Below are 10,078 nucleotides of genomic sequence, written 5' to 3' on the forward strand. Positions count from 1 at the left end.
TATGAGTTATGTCTCGGCAGAAGCCTCTGACACTTCAGCGAGCTTCTTCCAACGGCATTTTATGTCTGGCTATAACGTTTGTATGTCACATACTACTGGTCTATCAGCCAGTATATTTCTGTTACTGAGAAGCCATCTTCCTTATTTCACACTAACATATAAAGTTGATGGCGTAAGTAGGCTTAAAGCCGTGATTTTATGTTTTATCGTGCAGTGGCGTCTGTTAAATGTTTGCGCCTTGCATGACACAGCAAAGGGAACTAATTGATTTCTTTGAAAGATTCCCTGTACCTATTGGCATAGGTTCGCAAGATAACCATAACTGACAGAGGCTCACTCACAATAGATATATTTAGCTCAGTGCTCACTCATACTCAGACTCACCGAGACCTTACTCGACCGGGCTCAGCCCTACTTAATCACCAAAAAGCACACCTAGCCAGGCTCGCTCGGCTAGTCTCTGCAGTTATCATCGAATTTTTCTCTCGGTCTGTTATAGAACGCGAGCTATCTGCGCATACATAAGTGTATCGAGTGTGTCGCGCGCACACACGCTCACGCACACAAACGCACACACACAAACGCACATACACGCGCGCATATACACAGGGTATTTCACCGAACACTTTCAAAAATCTTTAAGAGTTGCCTACGGCAGGTATCACAATTCTAGTTCATGAGCTGGTCTACTCGAAGCGGCGGACAATACTTGCCCAAAAAATTGAGACGCGAAATCGACTAATTAATAAAAATTCATTAGTTAAGTTTCTAACTATTTGCATTATGGCCCATATTGCAATTTACAAATTCTAGCCGTGAAGTTCGCAAGGTGAATCCACTTGGAACGAATTTTCAAGATGACACCAGTTTCGAGATATAAATTCCCGAACTTTGCGGAGAAATGCATTGGCATTCCGGTTAATTTGTTAACAAAACGTCGTTTCATGCACTGAAACAAACAAGTAATTGGAACACCCATGCATTTCTCCGCAAAGTTCGGGAATTTACACCTCGAAACTGGTGTCATCCTGAGAATTCGTTCCAAGTGAATCCTCTTTGTGAAGTCCACTGCTAGAATTTGTAAATTGCAATATGGGTCATAATCAGCTAAAATTTAATTAGTGAATTCTTGTTAACTAGTCGATTTGGCATTTCATTTTTTTGTGCAAGTAGTGTCTGCCGCTTCGACTAGACCGGCTCATAAACTATAACTGTGATATCTGCCACAAGCAACCTTTAAAAAAATGTGAAAGTGTTCGCTGAAACACCCTCTATATATATCCCGAATAAGGAATAATTTTTCTTCAACTGCGAAGTTTACTTTTTGTGAAACCCGTAAGAATTTATAGGTTCGCGCTACCGTCGGATGGATGACAATATTTCTCCTTCATATACATATCTGACTGCAATGTATTAATGTATTCTTGTATAATAGTGGGAATGGTGCATTTGCCTGTCTTTCATAATTGTAATGCTACAGGATGTGGTAGCTTTGTTTAATGAGGCAGGACACTTGCTTGCATAACTCAATAGGTTGCATAATGGAAAAGGGCGACTGCCAGGCCCTCCAACATGGCGACAGCACAGGAGGTTGCATGAGGGACACACAAACACATTCAAAGTCTCCTTGCTAATAACCTATTGAGTGGCTCCTTTGAGGTACGGGAAAGGCCATTTAGAAGTGGGGCAGAATAGCATATCTTTTGTCTTACGAAAGCTCTGTGAAACTGCGCCATTGATGACACTGACCTACCCCACGTTCTACATGCAAGTCTGCGTAGTATATTGATTGTATATTTTACTTGGTGTTCAATAAAGTTTATAAGCGGAGCACACGATTATCATTGATCTAGTGTGAGGCCAAGAAATCAATGTCGTTTTGCGATGTTTAAGGATTTTCCCTACAAGCAAAAAGGAAGCGGTTTCACTTATTGCTTTTGCGCACAAAAGGCAATACTGCAGTTTCCTCAGTTTGCAAGGAGATCTCTCGTTCCCTAAGAAGCATTTTAACGTCACATAATCCTTCATGTAAATCCTTTGGAAGTAACTTACATTTGATCCAGAACACTAAGAACAAATAAGAACACTGCAACCCAGGTGCTTATCGTCGAGGTAAATTCACTATCATGAAGTTCACAAGACAAGGGCTTAGGATACTACCCTGTAGTATTCGCTGCGCGACCTAATGCTGCGCAGAATTCCCTCCCGTAGTCTGCATAAATACTTTTCTCTCTCTTAAAAACTCGGAAATCCACCGTAGTGACCTTCCGGACAAACAAACATCCCATGGGTTAAGCAGGATATTATTGGGCATGACCGGGTCAAATGCTTGCTTAAAGTCTAAAAAGACTCTTATGGTTATATTTCTTCGGCCACGTTCTTCTCCAGGAAAACATTCATTGTACAGCGGTGCTTGCGAAATCTTGCATTGAGGCACTATACACCTGTTTCATTATACCAACAGCTTCGGTGCGGAGCGCACAATTAACAGATGAACGCGGTAAAATTAGTTACTATAGCTAAATCCACACTTCCAGGACTGGCGTCGCATTCCCCGCAAGAGGAGAATATAAAAGAATTATCGAGCGACGGCATTCCCGCGCTCTTTCAACTTATTGTAACATAAGGTGACCAGGACTCACTTTGGTGGTCATGATATGGAGCGATAAAGGCAGCAATACATTTACATCAGCCGCAAAAACGCGTGATATTTGAATAAAAGCCCACTACTTTTTTTTTTGCTGTTTCTTCTTTTTGGTTCGCTTTTAGCGACTGCCGACGTCATTTAATACAGTACGCTCGTATTTTTTTTACTAACACAACAACAACCTTTGGAGGCTGGACAGCTACCAAACAGTATTTATTCCTCGGCCCACAACAGCCGCAAGCTCATTAAATTACCGTTATTTGAAAGTTGCGGAGCCACCGCGCCGGAAGCAAGATGAACGGGGCCACCGGAAATTTTAATCCCCCATCAAGTCGTTTTTCTTTGATGTTGCCGCGGTTTTAGCTGCATGTATTTTTTGGCGAAGAGAAACAAAGTGTTGCAAAAACATTATTTTTTTATCGTCCCCTGCTCGTCAAGGCTAATCGTGTTACTCGCAAGAGAGAAACGAAACAGTTGATCCTCATTAGCTAACGGTGCTGTTAATCTGAAAAAAATATTGTCGTGAAGTAAAAGACGCGTTTGAGGAGCCTGTAACAAAAGAGATGCCATTTAAGACCACCATTTGGGAGCTAAATAACAAGCGTTTGCTGAGCTAAGCAAAAGACAAATGCCATTGTTTGAAAGAAAGGCTTCGTTTCACTCGCCGCGGTGGCCTAGCGGATATATGGTGTTGCGTTGATATATGTATGAAGTCGCGGGATGAAATCACGGTCGCGGCGGTTGCATTTCAATGAGGGTGAAATGCCAAAATGCCCGTGTACCGTGCATTGGGGTACATTAAAGATCCCCTGGTGGTCAAAATTAATCCGGAGTCCCGCAATTCGGCGTGCCTTATAATCAAATCGTGATTATGACACGTAAAACCCCCGAATTCAATTCGTGGCTTTGTTTCATTATATTTATGACTTTCTAGCTCGTCAGCCATGTTTTATTATTCTTGTGTTTTATGGAGGCGTTCGCTAGAAACGAATTAGGGCGTGTCATTCAAATAAAGTAAGCGTTCACGTGGAGAAGGCGCTGAAATTCATAGTGAAAATTGTAATGTATTCCCGTCGTCTTGCCGTTAACATCACAGTGTCGATATACGTCTCTCATTTTCTTTACCTTTAATTATATCAATCATTTACTCCTCCCTCTGTGTCATAGCGTTGATATGTTCTACGACGCCGTTTTGTCTCGCTACTGTCAAAACTGCATGTCTCGGGAACCTGCGTTCGCGGCCCGAGATTTAGGCAAACGTCTAAATCGGTATAACGCCCAAACACTGTTTCGAATCAAGAACAGGTGCAACAACTCCTTCACATTTATTTCTAGCCAAGAAGTGTACAAAAAACATTGTTAATTAAATTAAATTTTGACGTACTACAGTAATTAAGTAAATTATCATAGGAAGATTTACGGAACTATGCCCGATTAAGTGGATGAAAAACGCTACTGTAGAAAATGGTTTAACTTTGCCGTGGCTGAATCTGAATGTTAAGGTGCCAAACTCAGCGTGACACGAATGGTACGTCGGGCATTGCAGCGCTAAAGAACCCCACGTGGTCACAAGTCACCTGGAGCCCTGCCCTGGAAATATAATTACTAAATATCTCCTGCGGTAGATATTGCAGGGTCACATCAACTGGACCGCATGAAGATGCAGAGATAACTTGCAGGAGTAGACGCAGTTGTGCTAGATAATTAACCACTTTCACGAATTAGCTATCTATGTAGTTATCGCATTAAAAAACTTATGCCTCAATTGTGGTAGGTAAGTCGCTCAGTAATGAAGTAATACCCATTTAGCAGAAATGCCGTGCTTAGCATTTGTTTCGACAAATACGCCTTCAAAATCTTTGGCAATTTTTTTTTTCATTTCCACGTAAAACTAATTAACATTGTGGAAAATGGATTGTCGATAAGTGTTAACTGTAACGTCAACACTTTGAAGCGTTGTCGTTCCAGCTAGTGGGTCATTTACGGCATGTTCCTCGATCTAGCGGCGTACACATTGAAAAGGGAGACTTTGCAAGCTCTATAGAATGTCGGAACAGCGTTAGCATTACAGGTGACTCCCTACATGCGTCAGCAGCAAGCCCTGTGCGAAGTGACCTCAAACATTTATTTAGGAATGTTTCATTCATGTTTGCTGCATTAGTTTCAAAATTAGATTACTAACTGAAGGAGAAGTCAGAATCAGCATGAGGATTGCTTAGTGCGTACTGTACTTACTTTGCTGAACGGCAGAGTGCGCGCAATATCCATGCAGGCTTCTGCAAAGTTCGCTGCTGAAGCATTTTGTTATTACCTTCCAAATCAGTTTATTAGCAAATTATTTTGATAAATAAACGCATGAAAAGCTGCCACTTGGAGCGTGGTGCAAAAGCATAGAAACTGCGACTCTAATCGCTGTTTTAAATAATCATCTGCAAGTTATTTCCGCGATCGGCAACCTTTGTTCACAGTAAAATTCAGGCGCCCGGTCACACACACAAGTTCCGCGAGCGCCTGAAGGCAGCTCTACCGCACTGGAGCTGCCGCGTTTCTTCGAACACAGAATTGTGTTTACACTTTTGCGAGACTCGACGCGCACGACAGCATTGAGAAAAGGGAAAGTGGAACGGAAATGCTTCTTTCTTTTCTTTTTACTCCTTGTCACGCAACCACTGAACCTGGCTGAAACACTAGCTAGCTGTTTCTTGCGTTGCGGCGCCATCTCTTGATTTGACCTAGAAACCGCATGGTAGTTGCTCTTATCCTCATGCACAGACCGCCTTTAGCTCCCGACGATAGAGGGGGCTATAGTGCGCGTTGACGAAGCATTTTAATATCTCGCGCGTAATTCTCCATATAATAGAACACATTGGCTCTGTATGTAAAAAATTACAGCCCTTATCAGAAAAGCTACGAGACGGAGCTCGTTAAATTTCATTTATTCAACTTACAAACTAATCACTCATGCTCTCACTAAATTATTGTACTCATTATCTACGCACAGCTGCCACAGTTTACGGAGCACACGAAAGCAAGCAGATAAAGTATCAGTCGGAATGCTTTTCAGAACATAGGTCACCGCAGTTTAGATTCCTGCCATATCTTCATGACCCTCCCCTTCCAGTGGCAATTTCACAGGGGAAGACAAAAAACGAAATAACAGGGTAGAGGACAGGGTGCATATGGGGGGCGTGATAGAGCGGGAATATGCTGTTTTGCCAGATATTGCTGGACTGATGGAGCCTCAGGTTATCTAACGTTGTCATGCAGCAAGACTCAGCCACTCTAGAGAAGACGACTCACATAACGGAGCTACTGAATTGCTTGGAGCAAAGTTTTAGCACGACAATGAAGAAGTTTTGGCTTATTGTCTCTCCGTCAACGATATTCATGGCGCACCAAACCTCTAGTGTCAAAATTGCGGTCAACATTCTTTGTTTTTTATGGTGGTCGCTTAACATATTTAACGCGAGGTGAACTCTGACTTCGCCCTTCCGCGTTTTCTCGCTTCGCTAGTACCAACTGGTTGCACCAATGCTAGCACAAGCTTTTTTTCCCGGCAGTAATGGTTAACACAAATGGGAAATCACTTCTGATTCTTTCCAAAACTTCAGCAGCAACTGTTCTGGTTTCTTTATTTCTGTTCGTCGTGCAGTGTGTGAGGCTGCGATTTTCGCCTTCAATTTCTCTTTCCCTAAACTACTGCGTAAGACCTGGCGATACACATCCTTGTACAATTTCAGATCGGATATCGTGTGCACAGTAGCAATGCGATCTGCATGCAGTAACTGCCTCACCATTTCCAAATTTGCAGTGGCATGTGACGTTGATGAGCAACCGACTGTGGGATCGTCTTGGGCGGGATACGTGCCGTCCCAAAACCTTTGGTGCTAATTTAGGCTTCAATGACATGCCTTCACGGTAACGTAATGTCACCATATAGTATTTGCTGACTCTTGTTACATGTCTCAATAGGACTTTTTCTCTAGCTTAACGTAAAAATGAATTTTAGCCTTCTATTCGGAGTTTGTTTTCATAACGTCTGCCGTGTCAGGGCCAACTAAATGCGGCAAAGAGTCGAACCGTGGGTAGCTAAACACAGCACTGCTGCCTAGTGAGTCTACATGTAAACCCTTCCGAGGCTATGTCTGTTCTGTGCACATACAATACTACTCACTTAAACCACTTCTTCAGTTTGAGTATTGCAGATAATAAATAAGAGATCAGTTCTGAAAATTTTATGTCAGAGGGCATAGAACAAATGTGGCCCCTGCCCCCCGCCCCCCCCCCAAAAAAAAAAGAAATGCGGTAACTCTGGCAATTTCATGCAACCTGGTCGTGAGATATGCGTCACTTGCACAATCACTGGGTTTAAGTCGTTCTGTGCATCTGCAGTATAGAGGGATAATATGCGCTTGAAGTAGGAAAGTGTCAGTGGTGGCGGTGGTGTTACAGGCGGGGTTAGCCAGGCAGCTTGGGCTGGAAATTGCTTCTCCTGAAAGTTTCTTTCCATGTCACGAAGACGTGTCACCAGTCCATCAATTTAGTCTCTCGCCGAGCTGTGACAAGAATATGAGGTATCTTCTTGCCCGCTATTCGTCATCAAAAGAGGGAGGGGCGGGACGTATAGTGTCGATGAACTACCCTGCTCTATCCATGAAATGGCCTCTCCGCTCCCTCTTATCTCGATTGCGGTCACACACCCAACATGAGCATCGCGAACCTTCCACGTTCCAGGCATAGTTTAATGTTTAATCCTTTATCATTTGAGGTTTATTTACGAGGACTATTTGACAAGACTGATCTCTGGAACGCAAATAACTTCCCGAGTCGCCCGATGTTGTAAAACTCGGTGTACATGCGTCGTGGTCCAACTTTAAGGAGCCATGTACTGTTCCAGCCTCGTCAACCTCTGATGATAATACTGAAGAGGGGAGGAGTATTGGTCAAAATAAATGCGTCTCAACAACAACATTAACTTTGCTCATAAATAGCGCAATCCACAAATGTGTACAATGCAGTGCACGTCTCCATTTTATGGAAATTAGAAATTAAGACACAATTGTGTCAGAATTACACGTATATTACAAGCGTGAAAGATTATAAGACGTTGTGAAAATGCTGTATACAGGCGCACCATAGCGAATAGTTAGGATATTCAGACCTTATCGAACTTGATAAGTGGCGCTAGGGCAGAGTAATAGCGGTAGGTTTTGCAAAACTAGGCTCTTTTGCAGCTACCAACACTCCCGTCTCCTCAGGCTCCTAACCTAAATTTAAGGGCGTTACCTTAGCTCATTTCGTTCTTCGCAGCAACATTCCTGCTGAAGTGCGCTTTTACACGGTGACATTGTCCAGTAACACACGATTCCTATTTTTATGCATAACCGCATTTGCTGAAGTGTCAAGCTTTTAATTTTATATATCTGCTTTCTGAAAGTGTGCTGACCACATTTTCTCAGGCCTCAATGGCGGCAATATTTTGTCGTGGCCCAAATTTGACTCACATTCATGACAAAAATAAAAAAAACATATACAGCGTCCCATCTCTTTCGCCGCAGAACAAAACCTTTTTGTTAACTGCTTACTCACTCTGCTGCAAACCTTTGCTCTTCAATGAATAAAATTGCCTCTTTCCGCCATGTCCTGGTGAGTGCACTGCTTCCCCAACACGGTATGATGATTGCGTCACCTCAACATGACAAATTTATCGCCAATAATTGCGATGCATTTGATCTGCACTTCTCCATACCCTATTATAAACTGTAACGTCATGGCTGATATCGCTCGTAGGAATACAGGGAGAGGGTGAACACTGAAGCGTGGCCGTCGTTCTTGCAGCAGGTTTCAGTACCATGCTGGCTTCCCGTCTGTTGAAGATTACAAATGATTTTTACCTATGTCAAGCAAAACTTCGATGTAAATATTCCTGGGAGAGTAGGTGCAATCTTGCAGAATCCCTCCGAGATTCCAGTGAAACAGAGATCTCTGATGCAATGAGGCAGTGGAGCATGGCGCACTCTTTGTTATCAACTGGATTAGTTTTACCCCCGAAGAGGCGTTTCAGGTTCCTGTAGGAATATTTTGCTCTTCTGAAGCACCCTACGAACGCTTATGCGCACCGAACCGAGCTACAAGTACCGCGCTTGCCCCACTGTGGGTTGTACGCGCACTATAGCTTGCAGTTCATCCTCCAAATTAGTAGTATATTCAATTGGTTTCCGTAGTAGAGAGTGTTTTGTATTCTGCCAGTTATCAAGATTAAACGTTCGACTGTTAAGTCACAGAAAAAATTGTGAAATTTCACTACTATAGAAGGCATTGTCTTATACCCTTGTCACTCAGGGAAACTTAAGTGCTCCTTGAGCTAGTGCACTTCGCCGCTAGTGCACTTCACCGCTAGTGTCTTTCGAAGGATGCCACACGGGAACACTTTGTGATGCCTACTGCAGAGCGCACTCGTCGGCGAAGTGTGTAGCCTCGTTAGCAATGAGTAAAAGATAAGTAAAGTACTATTGAAAGCAGAGTAAAGAGTAATTTTTAATAACATTTTTAATTGCTATAGTTACAAGGTAGTAAGATGTGCCACGCTGCAAAAGACAAAAACAAAACAAAACAAAAACCAGCAAGACACTACTCTTGCGCTCTCGAGCTGTTCGGCGTAGTTGTTTGGCGGTACGTTTCGATTGGACTGGTACGGGTCAAGTTTTGTCTTGGCACGTGATGATTTATCTTGTTTTGAGGCTGCAATGGATTACTTGCACTTACGAAGGCAAATCAGAAAGTCTTTGCACCTTATTTTAAGCTAAATTACGGCTGTAAATGCGAAGCCAACATATTCATTGCCAGCGATGGACCTTTCTTGGACCAGCCCGGCCTTATGTGCTGGTAGCTGCGCGGCACGGCGCTGCTATCAGTTGTTGAAGATGGCTGTTGTACTTCTTCGGAGTAAGGGGCGAACGCCCATTGAAATCGACAGGGAAATTCAGCCCACGTATGGGGAAAGGTGTCTCACTTTGGGAAGTGTGAGGTGGTAGTATCGCGAGTTCGCAAAAGGCCGTGAAGACATGCATGACAATGAGCGTTTGGGGAGGCCCCGTGCGTCGCTGACTGACGACATTTCCCACGTGGATTCAATGGTGAAGGCGGATCGGTGTGTGCGCCTCAAAGACATTTCCCGGGAGCTTGGCACTTCGTACGGGAGTGTTTACGACATCGTTAAGGTACCGGGAGGTTTCATATCGGTGGGTGCCTAAGCAGTTGGATGACATGATGAACGGCAAGCGATTATTTCACTGAATCATCTACAACGGTATGCCGAGGCGGGTGAAATTTTCCTGAACGGCATTGTTACTGGCGATGCAACGTAGATGCTGCATTTCCCGCCGGAATCGGAACATCAGAGCATGTTGTGGAAACATCCGGGTTCGCCTA

This window comes from Dermacentor andersoni, chromosome 1 (genome assembly GCF_023375885.2).
Source record: "Dermacentor andersoni chromosome 1, qqDerAnde1_hic_scaffold, whole genome shotgun sequence".
Taxonomy (NCBI): domain Eukaryota; kingdom Metazoa; phylum Arthropoda; class Arachnida; order Ixodida; family Ixodidae; genus Dermacentor; species Dermacentor andersoni.